The 15,919-nt window shown below is 32.1% G+C and overlaps 2 protein-coding genes across 5 annotated transcripts in view; one reads left to right on the forward strand and one right to left on the reverse strand.

Moving 5' to 3' along the window:
* LOC126889577 (cytochrome P450 6k1-like) overlaps positions 1-15,919 on the reverse strand; it is a 136,297-nt gene that overhangs the window by 98,648 nt on the left and 21,730 nt on the right. The window lies entirely within an intron of this gene.
* LOC126889575 (cytochrome P450 6k1-like) overlaps positions 1,034-15,919 on the forward strand; it is a 52,684-nt gene continuing 37,798 nt past the window's right edge. The window contains exon 1 of one of the 4 annotated variants that reach the window (XM_050657964.1): positions 1,034-1,135. The gene's annotated coding sequence lies outside the window, so the exon portion shown is untranslated. Of the gene's footprint in view, positions 1,136-3,512; positions 3,619-7,478; positions 7,581-9,966; positions 10,074-15,919 lie in introns of those variants that run through there. The other 3 variants (XM_050657963.1, XM_050657965.1, XM_050657962.1) reach the window with 3 other exon arrangements.

The raw sequence follows: 15,919 nt of genomic DNA on the forward strand, positions 1-15,919 counted from the left end.
TGATGACGTACTTATGGAAAATAAAAGAACACACTGTCTGTTCACATTATGACCTATGCATATTTTATTTTCTTTGCACCCTAAAGGCACAGTGGTGGCCCAAATTCAATTTTTGATTATTTTCTTTATCAATTCTCCTTTTTTGGGTTGTTCCGGGAAAAATATTGGGATGCATTATGCAAATTTCTAAATAACACCAGTACATGGATAATCGCTGAAAGTTTTGTTACTTTAGCATAGGCGGTTCAGATGGTATAAAAGTGGTTTTTAAAATGTAACACCCTGTAATTAAAAAATTTGCAATAATTGCCCTTAAGTGAAACCTATACCATACAATCAGCCACTTATTTGTGATTAATTGCCGCAGGGTTTCTTCTTAATTTTCATTACAATTAGTGAAAAAAATTTTTTAAAGCATCTTTTTTAAAAGTTTGTTAACTTTGGGGCGCCACCCCCGCTAAACTGTGAGTGATAGACATATGCTGTCGCGAAATAAATAGGAAATAGAGTCCTCTTCATTTTACTATTAAATAAATTTTTTGTAAAACGTACAGGAAGGGCTACGTTTCGCAAAACCACAAATTACCCCCTTTAAAGGCATGAAAAGGGGGGTTCCGGGGCGAAATTTTTAAGAAAAAGTTAGTCTCATAATAAGCACCCCTTGATATACCAGGGAAAAAAATAAAACCGGACTTGTGTCCATTTTGCGAGGTTCAACCTCTCTTTCCTACACTAAAACGGTTCTTTAAAATTAAGAGGTTTTGTAATATTTTACCGTGAGTGAATGGACTACAAGTAGAGCACAAGTTTTAAAGGGTTCCATGAATACCCCACACGTGGCGGTTGACGTCTTTCAAAGCCGTGCCGGGTTAATATTCTTATAATATTATTTACGCAAGGCTTTTGTCACTACGGTATCTACACTACACTACGTGTGTCAACTATGTACTAGACATTCAAATATTTAATAATAATAATTTATTATATTTGTTGCCATAGGTTTAAAAGGTTAAAAGGAGATTAAGTTTTTGTGTATTTTTTTAAATATTACCTATACCTATATAATGTGTCGTAATAAGAATCGGTTCTTAAATCCATTTAGAAGTGCTTGGTCTGCAAAAGGTCTCCTAATACAGTAAGTGGTTAAATATTTTATTGAAATATATACTATTGCACACTACAATAATATACACTAACAAAATGTTTATACACCAACAAAAAATGTTATGATCTGTTTTTAAAGCAAGAGGAGTAATTCAAATTTACCGCGCCGTAATGCTTGTTTGTAACTATTGGTCCAACCTCAGGCAGGTTTGCTCCAATTTTATGAAATTTTGACACTGACACCCATTTTGACACCTCTGGGAAAGGGACAAACAGAGGTTGTACCTCGCAAAATGGACACAAGTCCGGTTTCATTTTTTTTTCTGGTATATCAATGAGTGCTAATTATGACACTAACTTTTTCTTAAATAATTTCGCTCCGGATCTCCCCCGCCTTTTTCATCCCTTTAAAGGGGGTAATTTGTGGTTTTTGCGAAACGTTGCCCTTCCTGTATGTTTTGTAAAAAATTCATTTAATAGTAAAATAAAGAGGACTATATGTCCTACTATTTAATTCCCGACAGCATATGTCTCTCACCCACCGTTTAGCGGGGGTGGCGCCCCGATGTTGACAAATTTTTAGTAAAGATGTTTTAAAAACAAATTATTTTTTGCTAACTGTAACGAAAATTAAGAAAGAACCCTCCGACAATTAATCAAAAATAAGTCGCTGATTTTTTGATATAGGTTTTATTTAAGGGCAATTGCTAATTTTTTAATTACATGGTGTTATATTTTAAAAAACCCCTTTTTAAATCATCTGAACCACCTATGTTAGAGTAAAAAAACTTTTAGCGATTATCCATGTACTGGTGTTATATACAAATTTCTATAATGCATCCCCATTTTTTTTTCGGAACCACCCCAAAAAAAGAAGAATTAATAAAGAAAGTGATTTTCTTGGACTCCTTCACACACCATGACCTTTATTAAAATGCTTCATATATCATTTTGTGCACATTCCTTATTACCCATGCATGGACACCAAAATCTATTTGTTGATGCAAACCCTGTAGCCAAGGGGGGGTTAAAAGAAAATTTATTTTTGCTTTTTGACCCATACGGACATATGCTCCATCAATAGGGTTTGTCATAAATATATATGATTATTGCAACATCCCTGCGGAAACTATCCCTATCCTTGAAAGTAAACTGCAGAAACTACTTCTACCCCTTGAAGAGCATGTTTTTACAATTTCCTCATTACCTATGCACTTTTTTAAAACAAAAATTAAAAGCCACTCTTTTCTCTACAAATAAGGTCCTACGTATTTTCTTCGTATAAGCAACCGTTACGGCACAGTGGCGCCGTAAACCTCAGAAATGCTTTGGCGGGCTCCAGTTTTTGTTTTCTTCTTCGTCACTTATTCATTTTATTGATGACGTACTTATGGAAAATAAAAGAACACACTGTCTGTTCACATTATGACCTATGCATATTTTATTTTCTTTGCAGCCTAAAGCCACAGTGGTGGCCCAAATTCAATTTTTGATTATTTTCTTTATCAATTCTCCTTTTTTGAGTTTTTCCGGGAAAAATATTGCGGTGCATTATGCAAATTTCTAAATAACACCAGTACATGGATAGTCGCTGAAAGTTTTGTTACTTTAGCATAGGCGGTTCAGATGGTATGAAAAGTGGTTTTTAAAATGTAACACCCTGTAATTAAAGAATTTGCAATAATTGCCTTTAAGTTAAACCTATACCAAAAAATCAGCCATTTATTTGTGATTAATTGCCGCAGGGTTTCTTCTTAATTTTCATTACAGTTAGTGAAAAAAAAATTTTAAAGCATCTTTTTTAAAAGTTTGTTAACTTTGGGGCGCCACCCCCGCTAAACTGTGGGTGATAGACATATGCTCTCGTGGAATAAATAGTAGAAAATAGAGTCCTCTTCATTTTACTATTAAATAAATTTTTTGTAAAACGTACAGGAAGGGCTACGTTTCGCAAAAACCACAAATTACCGCTTTAAAGGGATGAAAAGGGGGGTTCCGGGGCGAAATTTTTAAGAAAAAGTTAGTCTCATAATAAGCACCCGTTGATATACCAGAAAAAAATAAAACCGGACTTGTGTCCATTTTGCGAGGTTCAACCTCTCTTTCCTACTCTAAAACGGTTCTTTAAAATTAAGAGGTTTTGTAATTTTTTACCGTGAGTGAATGGACTACAAGTAGAGCACAAGTTTTAAAGGGTTCTATGAATACCCCACACGTGGCTGTTGACGTCTTTCAAAGCCGTGCCGGGTTAATATTCTTATAATATTATTTACGCAAGGCTTTTGTCACTACGGTATCTACACTACACTACGTGTGTCAACTATGTACTAGACATTCAAATATTTAATAATAATAATTTATTATATTTGTTGCCATAGGTTTAAAAGGTTAAAAGGAGATTATGTTTTTGTGTATTTTTTTAAATATTACCTATACCTATATAATGTGTCGTAATAAGAATCGGTTCTTAAATCCATTTAGAAGTGCTTGGTCTGCAAAAGGTCTCCTAATACAGTAAGTGGTTAAATATTTTATTGAAATATATACTATTGCACACTACAATAATATACACTAACAAAATGTTTATACACTAACAAAAAATGTTATGATCTGTTTTTAAAGCAAGAGGAGTAATTCAAATTTACCGCGCCGTAATGCTTGTTTGTAACTATTGGTCCAACCTCAGGCAGGTTTACTCCAATGTTATGAAATTTTGACACTGACACCCATTTTGACACCTCTGGGAAAGGGAGAAACAGAGGTTGTACCTCGCAAAATGGACACAAGTCCGGTTTCATTTTTTTTTCTGGTATATCAAGGAGTGCTAATTATAAGACTAACTTTTTCTTAAATAATTTCGCTCCGGATCTCCCCCCCCCCTTTTTCATCCCTTTAAAGGGGGTAATTTGTGGTTTTTGCGAAACGTTGCCCTTCCTGTATGTTTTGTAAAAAATTCATTTAATAGTAAAATAAAGAGGACTATAATTCCTACTATTTATTTCCCGACAGCATATGCCTCTCACCCACCGTTTAGCGGGGGTGGCGCCCCAATATTGACAAATTTTTAGTAAAGATGTTTTAAAAACAAATTATTTTTTGCTAACTGTAACGAAAATTAAGAAAAAACCCTCTGACAATTAATAAAAAATAAGTCGCTGATTTTTTTATATAGGTTTTATTTAAGGGCAATTTAGTATAGTATAGTTGATCCAAAAGATGGCATAACCCAGACATCCAAAGTGAAAGTTATCCTTCAACACCAAATTGTTCTATATGGTCCACACAATGTCCAGAAAAAAGTCACACCATTTTGAGCGTCGGGTTTGGTGGGGAGAGGGGGGAGAATTCGGTAAATTCGTAGTTTTTTAAGTTTTTCGCCAATATTTCTAAAACTATGCGGTTTAGCATGAACAACTTTCTATACAAAATTGTTCTACATTAAATTTTAAATAAAAAAGGCCCTATCCATAATCTTTTTAAAATGAATGGTTCCAAAGTTACGGAGGTCGGAGGTGGTATAGTATAACTGGTCCAAAAAAAGGCCTAACCCAAACATACAAAGTAAAAGTTTTCCTCTAACACCAAAATGTTCTATATGGTCTACATATTGTTCAGTAAAAAGTTACACCATTTTGAGCGTCCGGTTTGGGAGGGAGATGGGAGAGAAGCCGGTAAATTAGTAGTTTTTTTAGGTTTTTCGTCAATATTTCTAAAACTATGCTTTAGCGTAAATAATGTTATACACAAAAATATTCTACATGAAATTTAAAACAAAAAATATTCTATACATAATTGTTATAAAGTCAACGGCTCCAGAGTTACGGAGGGTGACAAGTCGAGGTTTTCGATACTTTTTACATTTTTTGGGCAAAATTTATGATATAACTATACCAAAAACCCAGACATCCAAAGTGAAAATTATCTTCCAACACCAAATTGTTCTATATAGTCCACATAATGTTCATGAAAAAGTCACACCATTTTTAGCGTCGGGTTTGGGGGGAGAGGGGGCAGAAATCGGTAAATATAAAAAGTATCGAAAACCTTCAATTTTCACCCTCCGTAACTCTGGAACCGTTGATTTTATAACAATTATGTATACAACCTTTTTTGTTTTAAATTTTATGTAGAACATTTTTCTATAGAACATTCCTTACACTAAAGCATAGTTTTAGAAATATTGACGAAAAACCTAAAAAAACTACTAATTTACCGACTTCTCACCCATCTCCCCCCCAAACCGGACGCTCAAAATGGTTTTTTTTTTACTGAACAATATGTGGATCATATAAAACAATTTGGTGTTGAAGGAAAACTTTTACTTTGGACGTCTGGGTTAGGCCATTTTTGGACCAATTATACTACCTCCGTAACTTTGGAACCGTTCATTTTAGAAGGGTTATGCATAGGGCCTTTTTTATTTCAAATTTAATGTAGAACAACTTTGTGTAGAGGGTTGTTCATCCTAAACCGCTTAGTTTTAGAAATATTGACGAAAAACGTAAAAAACTACGAATTTGCAGATTTCTCCCCCCTTTCCCCCAAACCCGACGCTCAAAATGGTGTGACTTTTTTCTGAACATTATGTGGACCATATAGAACAATTTGGTGTTGGAGGATAACTTTCACTTTGGATGTCTGGGTTTGGGTCTAACTATACCATACTAATTGCTAATTTTTTAATTATATGGTGTTATATTTTAAAAAACCCCTTTTTTAAACCATCTGAACCGCCTATGCTAGAGTAAAAAAACTTTCAGCGATTATCCATGTACTGGTGTTATATACAAATTTCTATAATGCATCCCCATTTTTTTTCGGAACTACCCCAAAAAAAGAAGAATTAATAAAGAAAGTGATTTTCTTGGACTCCTTCACACACCATGCCCTTTATTAAAATGCTTCATATATCATTTTGTGCACATTCCTTATTACCCATGCATGGACACCAAAATCTATTTGTTGATGCTAATCCTGTAGCCAAGGGGGGGTTAAAAGAAAATTTATTTTTGCTTTTTGACCCATACGGACATATGCTCCATCAATAGGGTTTGTCATAAATATATATGATTATTGCAACATCCCTGCGGAAACTATCCCTATCCTTGAAAATAAACTGCAGAACCTACTTCTACCCCTTGGAGAGCATGTTTTTACGATTTCCTCATTACCTATACACTTTTTTAAAACAAAAATTAAAAGCCACTATTTTCTCTACAAATGAGGTCCTAGGTATTTTCTTCGTGTAAGCAACCGTTACGGCACAGTGGCGCCGTAAACCTTAGGAATGTTTCGGCGGGCTCCAGTTTTTGTTTTCTTCTTCGTCACTTATTCATTTTATTGATGACGTACTTATGGAAAATAAAAGAACACACTGTCTGTTCACATTATGACCTACGCATATTTTAGTTTCTTTGCACCCTAAAGCCACAGTGGTGGCCCAAATTCAATTTTTGATTATTTTCTTTATCAATTCTCCTTTTTCGGTTGTTCCGGGAAAAATATTGGGGTGCATTATGCAAATTTCTAAATAGCACCAGTACATGGATAATCGCTGAAAGTTTTGTTACTTTAGTATAGGCGGTTCAGATGGTATAAAAAGTGGTTTTCAAAATGTAACACCCTGTAATTAAAAAATTTGCAATAATTGCCCTTAAGTGAAACCTATACCAAAAAATCAGCCACTTATTTGTGATTAATTGCCGCAGGGTTTTTTCTTAATTTTCATTACAGTTAGTGAAAACAAATTTTAAAGCATCTTTTTTAAAAATTTGTTAACTTTGGGGCGCCACCCCCGCTAAACTGTGAGTGATAGACATATGCTGTCGCGAGATAAATAGAAAATAGAGTCCTCTTCATTTTACTATTAAATAAATTTTTTGTAAAACGTACAGGAAGGGCTACGTTTCGCAAAAACCACAAATTACCGCCTTTAAAATGATGAAAAGGGGGGTTCCGGGGCGAAATTTTTAAGAAAAAGTTAGTCTCATTATAAGCACCCCTTGATATACCAGAAAAAAAAATAAAACCGGACTTGTGTCCATTTTGCGAGGATCTACCTCTCTTTCCTACACTAAAACGGTTCTTTAAAATTAAGAGGTTTTGTAATATTTTACCGTGAGTGAATGGACTACAAGTAGAGCACAAGTTTTAAAGGGTTCTATGAATACCCCACACGTGGCGGTTGACGTCTTTCAAAGCCGTGCCGGGTTAATATTCTTATAATATTATTTACACAAGGCTTTTGTCACTACGGTATCTACTCTACACTACGTGTGTCAACTATGTACTAGACATTCAAATATTTAATAATAATAATTTATTATATTTGTTGCCATAGGTTTAAAAGGTTAAAAGGAGATTATGTTTTTGTGTATTTTTTTAAATATTACCTATACCTATATAATGTGTCGTAATAAGAATCGGTTCTTAGATCCATTTAAAAGTGCTTGGTCTGCAAAAGGTCTCCTAATACAGTAAGTGGTTAAATATTTTATTGAAATATATACTATTGCACACTACAATAATATACACTAACAAAATGTTTATACATTAACAAAAAATGTTATGATCTGTTTTTAAAGCAAGAGGAGTAATTCAAATTTACCGCGCCGTAATGCTTGTTTGTAACTATTGGTCCAACCTCAGGCAGGTTTACTCCAATGTTATGAAATTTTGACACTGACACCCATTTTGACACCTCTGGGAAAGGGACAAACAGAGGTTGTACCTCGCAAAATGGACACAAGTCCGGTTTCATTTTTTTTCTGGTATATCAAGGAGTGCTAATTATGAGACTAACTTTTTCTTAAATAATTTCGCTCCGGATCTCCCCCCCCCCGTTTTCATCCCTTTAAAGGGGGTAATTTGTGGTTTTTGCGAAACGTTGCCCTTCCTGTATGTTTTGTAAAAAATTTATTTAATAGTAAAATAAAGAGGACTATATGTCCTACTATTTATTTCCCGACAGCATATGTCTCTCACCCACCGTTTAGCGGGGGTGGCGCCCCGATGTTGACAAATTTTTAGTAAAGATGTTTAAAAACAAATTATTTTTTGCTAACTGTAATGAAAATTAAGAAAAAGCCCTCCGACAATTAATCAAAAATAAGTCGCTGATTTTTTGATATAGGTTTCATTTAAGGGCAATTGCTAATTTTTTAATTACGTGGTGTTATATTTTAAAAAACCCCTTTTTAAACCATCTGAACCGCCTATGTTAGAGTTAAAAGCTTTTAGCGATTATCCATGTACTGGTGTTATATACAAATTTCTATAATGCATCCCCATTTTTTTTTCGGAACCACCCCAAAAAAAGAAGAATTAATAAAGAAAGTGATTTTCTTGGACTCCTTCACACACCATGACCTTTATTAAAATGCTTCATATATCATTTTGTGCACATTCCTTATTACCCATGCATGGACACCAAAATCTATTTGTTGATGCAAACCCTGTAGCCAAGGGGGTGGGGGGGGGTTAAAAAAAATTTTATTTTTGTTTTTTGACCCATACGGACATATGCTCCATCAATAGGGTTTGTCATAAATATATATGATTATTGCAACATCCCTGCGGAAACTACCCCTACCCTTGAAAATAAACTGCAGAAACTACCTCTACCCCTTGGAGAGCATGTTTTTACGATTTCCTCATTACCTATGCACTTTTTTAAAACAAAAATTAAAGGCCACTATTTTCTCTACAAATAAAGTCCTACGCATTTTCTTCGTATAAGCAACCGTTACGGCACAGTGGCGCCGTAAACCTTAGAAATGCTTTGGCGGGCTCCAGTTTTTGTTTTCTTCTTCGTCACCTATTAATTTTATTGATGACATACTTATGGAAAATAAAAGAACACACTGTCTGTTCACATTATGACCTATGCATATTTTATTTTCTTTGCACCCTAAAGCCACAGTGGTGGCCCAAATTCAATTTTTGATTATTTTCTTTATCAATTCTCCTTTTTTGGGTTGTTCCGGGAAAAATATTGGGGTGCATTATGCAAATTTCTAAATAACACCAGTACATGGATAATCGCTGAAAGTTTTGTTACTTTAGCATGGGCGGTTCAGATGGTATAAAAAGTGGTTTTTAAAATGTAGCACCCTGTAATAAAAAATTTGCAATAATTGCCCTTAAATGAAACCTATACCAAAAAATCAGCCACTTATTTGTGATTAATTGCCGCAGGGTTTCTTCTTAATTTTCATTACAGTTGGTGAAATAAAAATTTATAAAGCATCTTTTTTAAAAATTTGTTAACTTTGGGGCGCCACCCCCGCTAAACTGTGAGTGATAGACATATGCTGTCGCGAAATAAATAGGAAATGGAGTCCTCTTCATTTTACTATTAAATAAATTTTTTGTAAAACGTACAGGAAGGGCTACGTTTCGCAAAAACCACAAATTACCGCCTTTAAAATGATGAAAATGGGGGTTCCGGGGCGAAATTTTTAAGAAAAAGTTAGTCTCATAATAAGCACCCCTTGATATACCGGAAAAAAATAAAACCGGACTTGTGTCCATTTTGCGAGGTTCAACCACTCTTTCCTACTCTAAAACGGTTCTTTAAAATTAAGAGGTTTTGTAATATTTTACCGTGAGTGAATGGACTACAAGTAGAGCACAAGTTTTAAAGGGTTCTATGAATAAATACCCCACACGTGGCGGTTGACGTCTTTCAAAGCCGGTGCCGGGTTAATATTCTTATAATATTAGTTACGCAAGGCTTTTTTCACTACGGTATCTACACTACACTACGTGTGTCAACTATGTACTAGACATTCAAATATTTAATAATAATAATTTATTATGTTTGTTGCCATATGTTTAAAAGGTTAAAAGGAGATTATGTTTTTGTGTATTTTTTTAAATATTACCTATACCTATATAATGTGTCGTAATAAGAATCGGTTCTTAGATCCATTTAGAAGTGCTTGGTCTGCAAAAGGTCTCCTAATACAGTAAGTGGTTAAATATTTTATTGAAATATATACTATTTGACACTATAATAATATACACTAACAAAATGTTTATACACTAACAAAAAATGATATGATCTGTTTTTAAAGCAAGAGGAGTAATTCAAATTTACCGCGACGTAATGCTTGTTTGTAATTATTGGTCCAACCTCAGGCAGGTTTACTCAAATGTTATGAAATTTTGACACTAATGACATTTATGAAATTTTGCCAAGACTGGCATTTCATGTTCATTATTTCAAGTTTTTTTTATTTATTTAACCCTTAAATGCCCAAGGGTGGGTAAAAAATGTCCACCTAATGCGTATTCCCTTGTAACATACTGACTACGTGTTTAAAAATTTTCCAAAAAAATTATTTATTGTTAAAAAGACAGCCTTTTATCGGATGTTAAATTGTATCTACCGATATTTTTGAAAATAAAAGTAATAGCTTGAGTTAAATATGGGTGGGCATAAAAAGTACACCCTTGGTAAAACTTATTACTAAAGGTTTCTATATAATTTCTCGTTGGTAGGAACATAATCCATATAATTATCGACGTATAATTACATAATCGGCATAATTATTCGCCAATGAGGAGGCTGAAAGAAATAATATGGAGAAAACCGACAAATTTGAATTACTGGCTTTTACTGGTATGTTAATTTTGATGTACATTGTAATTTTGTTGTAAGGTTTGTAAATTGTTAATATTAATATTTTACAAGATGCTGTGTTTATTAAGCATAAGATCCTTAAGTTTAATCCATTTCCAACAACTCTCAATAAATATATTAGCTATTTTCGAGGTGGACATTTTTTACCCACCCTTGGGCGTACATGGAACCTAAAAAAGGTTGGGCGTTTAAGGGTTTTAATGGCATAGACATTAGTCATTCAGCCAGTTGCAATAAAACATATTCAACCCTATCCCTAATACAAAATTAAACAGAAACAATATAGTAAATTCATAGATTAATGAATTAAGTTATATCGGCCATTTTTTGTGTTTTTGCGTTATTCCTTTAATTTTTAGATTTTTAGTCTACTTTTATATAAAAAACAGTTGTTTTTAAAACTCTCTTGCGACGTAATAGTATAACAAAATATTTATGGATTACCATAAATGATCATAATATGGTTTATTAATATATTTATACATCCAAAAAAGAAGATGTACATATTTGGTCATTGTTCTAGTGACATTCTTCGGTGTGAATCTGTCTTTTAAGTTTACTCCTGCTGGTAAACAAACCATACCACTAATTCTCTTAACGATATGATATTTAAATTCTTTAAGTTTAACAATTGGCTTTTTCTACGACTGTTTAGTAATATGCTCATTATTCACTATTTTTGAATAGATAATAACACTCATTACTTTACCCGTGAGTAATAGTTCATTACTCACGGGCTGAAGTTACTCACGGGTCATTACAAACCGGCTGAAGTTAGATTCATGTGGGCATGGCACTTTTAATATACTTATTAGCAAATAAAATTACTTAAACTTGTTTATTTAATAAAATAATCGGGTATAATATCACAAGACAGTGAGAATAAATTGAAAATAATGCGACATTTTTCGAAAATTTGTTGTCTGGCAATAGACACGAGAGCCCGCAGGGCTCGAGTGTCTGTTGCCCAATGACAGCAACTAATGCCAAATTTTTGAAATTTTGTAGTTTATAAACATTTAGAATAACTTTAAAAATGTTGTCGGTATAAACAATTTTTTATATAAATATTCGAAAAGCTGGTATTTTAACACGAATTTTCAAATAAAAAAAATTTAGCCTGGGTTCATTTGGGACAAACTTAGCCATGTGTTTCTTTTAATTCACAGCTAATTTGTTTATAATAATTAAGGAATCTTATTAATGCCATTTAAAATAATCGAATTTGTGTTTTTTCTTAAAAAATTTGCACAAACATTGTATCTTTGCAGCACCCTCTACGATTTTTCAAAAATGTAGTTCAAACGATTACTAGGGGGAACCTACAAATCCACCGAGTTAAAATACCGAAAAAGCAATGTCAAACCAATACAATTTTCTGTATTTCCGGATCAACTTAATAGATTTTGATATTTAATTTTTTTTAATTTGTATGTAATTTCTACGTACATTACAAATATGCAATTTGTTTATAAATTTATTAATTAATAAACAGTCTAATGTGATTAAACAATTCTTAAAAAAATATTTTTTACAAAAATCTAATTATTTAACCATAGTATCATTAATGATCATAGAAAAAGTTAAAGTAGACTGTAATCAATAAATTATTTTTATTAGAAAATTCCACACCTGTAATTTTGAACCAATCAAAATACGTTATTTTGACAGATCACCATGGCAACGGAGGTATTTTATCGGAAATTTTTTGCTCGTGGGGTACCCAACAGCGAATTATAGTGGAAATGTTTTGACGTTTACAATAACAGAACATTTTTGACAGACTGGTTTTTATTTGTTTACATAATTTAGTTTTGATTCATTTTCTATCACTTGTAGTTACTCAAAACTTATGTAAAATTGAAGAATATACTATTTTCTATCTTGAAATGGTATTCCCATGCAACTACAATGAGTAGAAATTACGAATTTGAAAGCCTAAATAATTGCTGACAAAGCTATGGCGCGCTATTAATCTGTTCATGCAGCTTTGGATTTTCAAATGCAAATTTGGTGTGGAATTTTCTTACCGAATACCACGCGAAGTCAAATTAATATCCGGAAATTTTTTTTTGATCATGAATATTTTTAGAAAATTTTCAAAATATTCATGATCTCAAAAAAATTTCCGGAAATAATTTGACCTCTAGTGGTATTACTAGTGATAATTATTTATTAAAGATAATTTATTTATTAAAGTATATCTTAACTTTTTCTATGATTACTACTGATAGTATGATTAAAATCATGGATTTTTTGCAAAAAAATTTTTTTCCAAAACAATGTTTAAACAAATTAGCCTGTTTATTAATTATTAAATGTCTAGACAAATTGCATATTTGTAATGTATAGAAAAATTACATACAAAATAAAAAACAACAGCGATGAAAATATATTCAGTAGATCCCGAGATATAGGAAATGATAATAGTTTTAAGTTGCCTTTTTTAGTTTTTGAACACGTGCATTTGTCGACTCCCAGCTCCCCCTTCACTTACCACGAGTAGTCACCAATTGAATCACATTTTTAAAAATTCGTGTAAAATACCATCTTTTCTAATATGTAAAAGGATTTTTTCTACGGACAATATTTTTAAAGTTATTCTAAATGTTTTAAACTACAAAATTTCAAAAATTTGGCATTATAATTGTTGACTAATTAGATAATTTTTTTTATCTTTTTAGTACATTTTGATAACATCAGTTTTCTACTTTCATTTGGCATACGCAGAATAATCTTCATTATTTTCTGTCTTAGGTTATTGCAAAATATAGGTCTCTGAGATAAACAAATAGAATAACTCTTAAACTAATTAATGGATTGGTCTCAAATTTTAAGGGTTTGTTAAGTACCCCAATACCCAACTTTCAATGAAACACTAAAGTTTTAAGGTAGTTTTAGTAAAAGTTATTAACAAATAAAACGATGTTCACTTATTTTGCAGTTTGCGTAGCAACAAATTAACTTTTTTAAATTTCAAAAATTTAAAATTTTTAAATTTTTAAGTTTTTTCAATGTTTTAAAAAATTTAATTTTGTAGTTTTATGTCAACTATTTAGATTTTGAATGGGGTGCAAAAAAATCAAAAAAATCGCGATTTTTGCACTTAATTGTTAATAATTAAAAAACGAACGCGAACTCTAGGAGGAAACAGGTAGGTTTTCTTCTTATAGGTCTACAATAACTGAAAAAGTAGTCACCTACCTGGATCTTTGAGTGTCCCCGAAGATGGTCTATTTCTAGGTTATTTCCCTGGTATACATTTATACCTCAAGTATATCATGTCAAATTTTTATCTATATCAAAAAATAATTAATTTTTGAATATAAATTCGATTAGGCACCCGGCTACTTTGTACCTACGCTTTTCTAGTTTGGCGTTCCAGCTTATATGTCTTTTATTTATTCTATGTGTTAAAAATCTTTTTTTTTTTATTCTCTTTTCTCACTAGCTGTCGTTACGTCACCTGCGACCTGCACATCTTATTATTATGATATTGTTTTGTTCATTGTACCTGTGTTTGATATCATCTATAACCATATTATTAAGTGCTGTATTAAACAAAATAGTTAAAACAGTTGCCTTATCCTCTCCCCTAGTTTAATTTTTTTTGGTATTTTTTTACCTTTATTAACTGTCGCTTGTTAGTCTGTCATAGTCATTTGAATTATTATTATTATTCATTTGTTTGGTATGTTCATATCTTTTAGGTCTTAAATAATTACATTTTTCTTTAATTTTTCGAAAGCTTATTGGAAATCTAGAAAAAACCGGTGTACTTATGTATCATTGTACGTATGTATTCATGGGATTTTTCCATTATTCGACTAACTGTGTAAAGATATGATATTATTAGCCCAATAAATGACCGTTTTGGAGTGTTATTTCCAGGGGCAACTCAGAGTTGCATGAAAGTTTGGATTTAGGTTCTACTTACACTCCATTTCAAAGTTGAATTTGTGCCGTTGGTTGCTTTTACTTGGGGGTTGACCTTTACCCCTTCTCGGGGGTGACAAACGCGTGTTTAAAATAAGGCCGGAAATGGATAAATTGACTTATTTTAAGCACCTTTTGTTCTATAAAGTTTTTTACTTCAGTCAATACTTTTCGAGTTATTCCCGATTTAAAATGTTGATTTTTCGACAAAAAAACTACGTTTTCAGACCGTCTTTCCCAAATAACTCAAAAAGTAAATATTTTATCGAAAAAAATATATTTAGTAAAGGTGTAGCCTATAAAAAAACGAAAAAATGGTGTACCAGTAAAGTCTACAAATTGAGTAGAAGCAAAGTTGTAGCTCATTAAAAATACGTTCTTATTCGTCTAATTCCAAATCGAATAATGCAACGCGAAATCGCCGAAGAAGCGTTTCTCGGGAAAACCTTACTAACATTTTTAAAGTATCGAAAAAAAGCTTATTATTTGTTTTTTACAAAAGTTTACAGCATCAAAAATAAACGAGTTACACTGAAAAAAAAAAGTTGGCACCTTTTTTTTGGTAAAAAAAATCGTGAAAACCTCCCTCGTTTTAGCACCCTAAATGAAATTAATCGTTTGGCTTTACCATCTAACTTAACTCTATGTGTATTGTTTATATGATCTGTTAGTTTGATTGGTTTGAAGTGCTTATTTTTGAAAACATTTGGTTTTATAGTAAAAAAAAATTTCTAAAAATTTTTGAAAAATTTCATTCTTTCAAAATAACTTAAAAAGTATTAGTGATAAGAAAAATCTTAAAGAGTAAGAAAATATAGGTTTTGCTATTATAAATATGTTAGTTTCATTTTGTTTCTCCGTAAGACAAAAATTGGTTAATATATGGCTGTTCAAAATTTGCATACACTCGTGATTATTGACTCATTCAAGCTTTCTTAATTATAACCCTTTAAAAAATAAACACTTTAAACCGGTGAGACTGACAGATCATATAAAAAATAGATAGGTAAGTAAATTGTTTGTAAAGCGGTAGCGATTAATTTCATTTGGAGAGCTAAACACGGCAAGATTTTCATGATTTTTTACAAAAAAAAGAGGGCCAACATTATTTTGACCGCAACTCGCTTATTTTTAATGCTAAAACTTTTGTTAATAATTAAAACAAAGCTTTTTATAAACACTTGAAAAAAGTTTAAATGGGTTTTTCCCGAAAAGTGTTTAATTTTTCGGTGA

This window comes from Diabrotica virgifera, chromosome 8 (genome assembly GCF_917563875.1).
Source record: "Diabrotica virgifera virgifera chromosome 8, PGI_DIABVI_V3a".
Taxonomy (NCBI): domain Eukaryota; kingdom Metazoa; phylum Arthropoda; class Insecta; order Coleoptera; family Chrysomelidae; genus Diabrotica; species Diabrotica virgifera.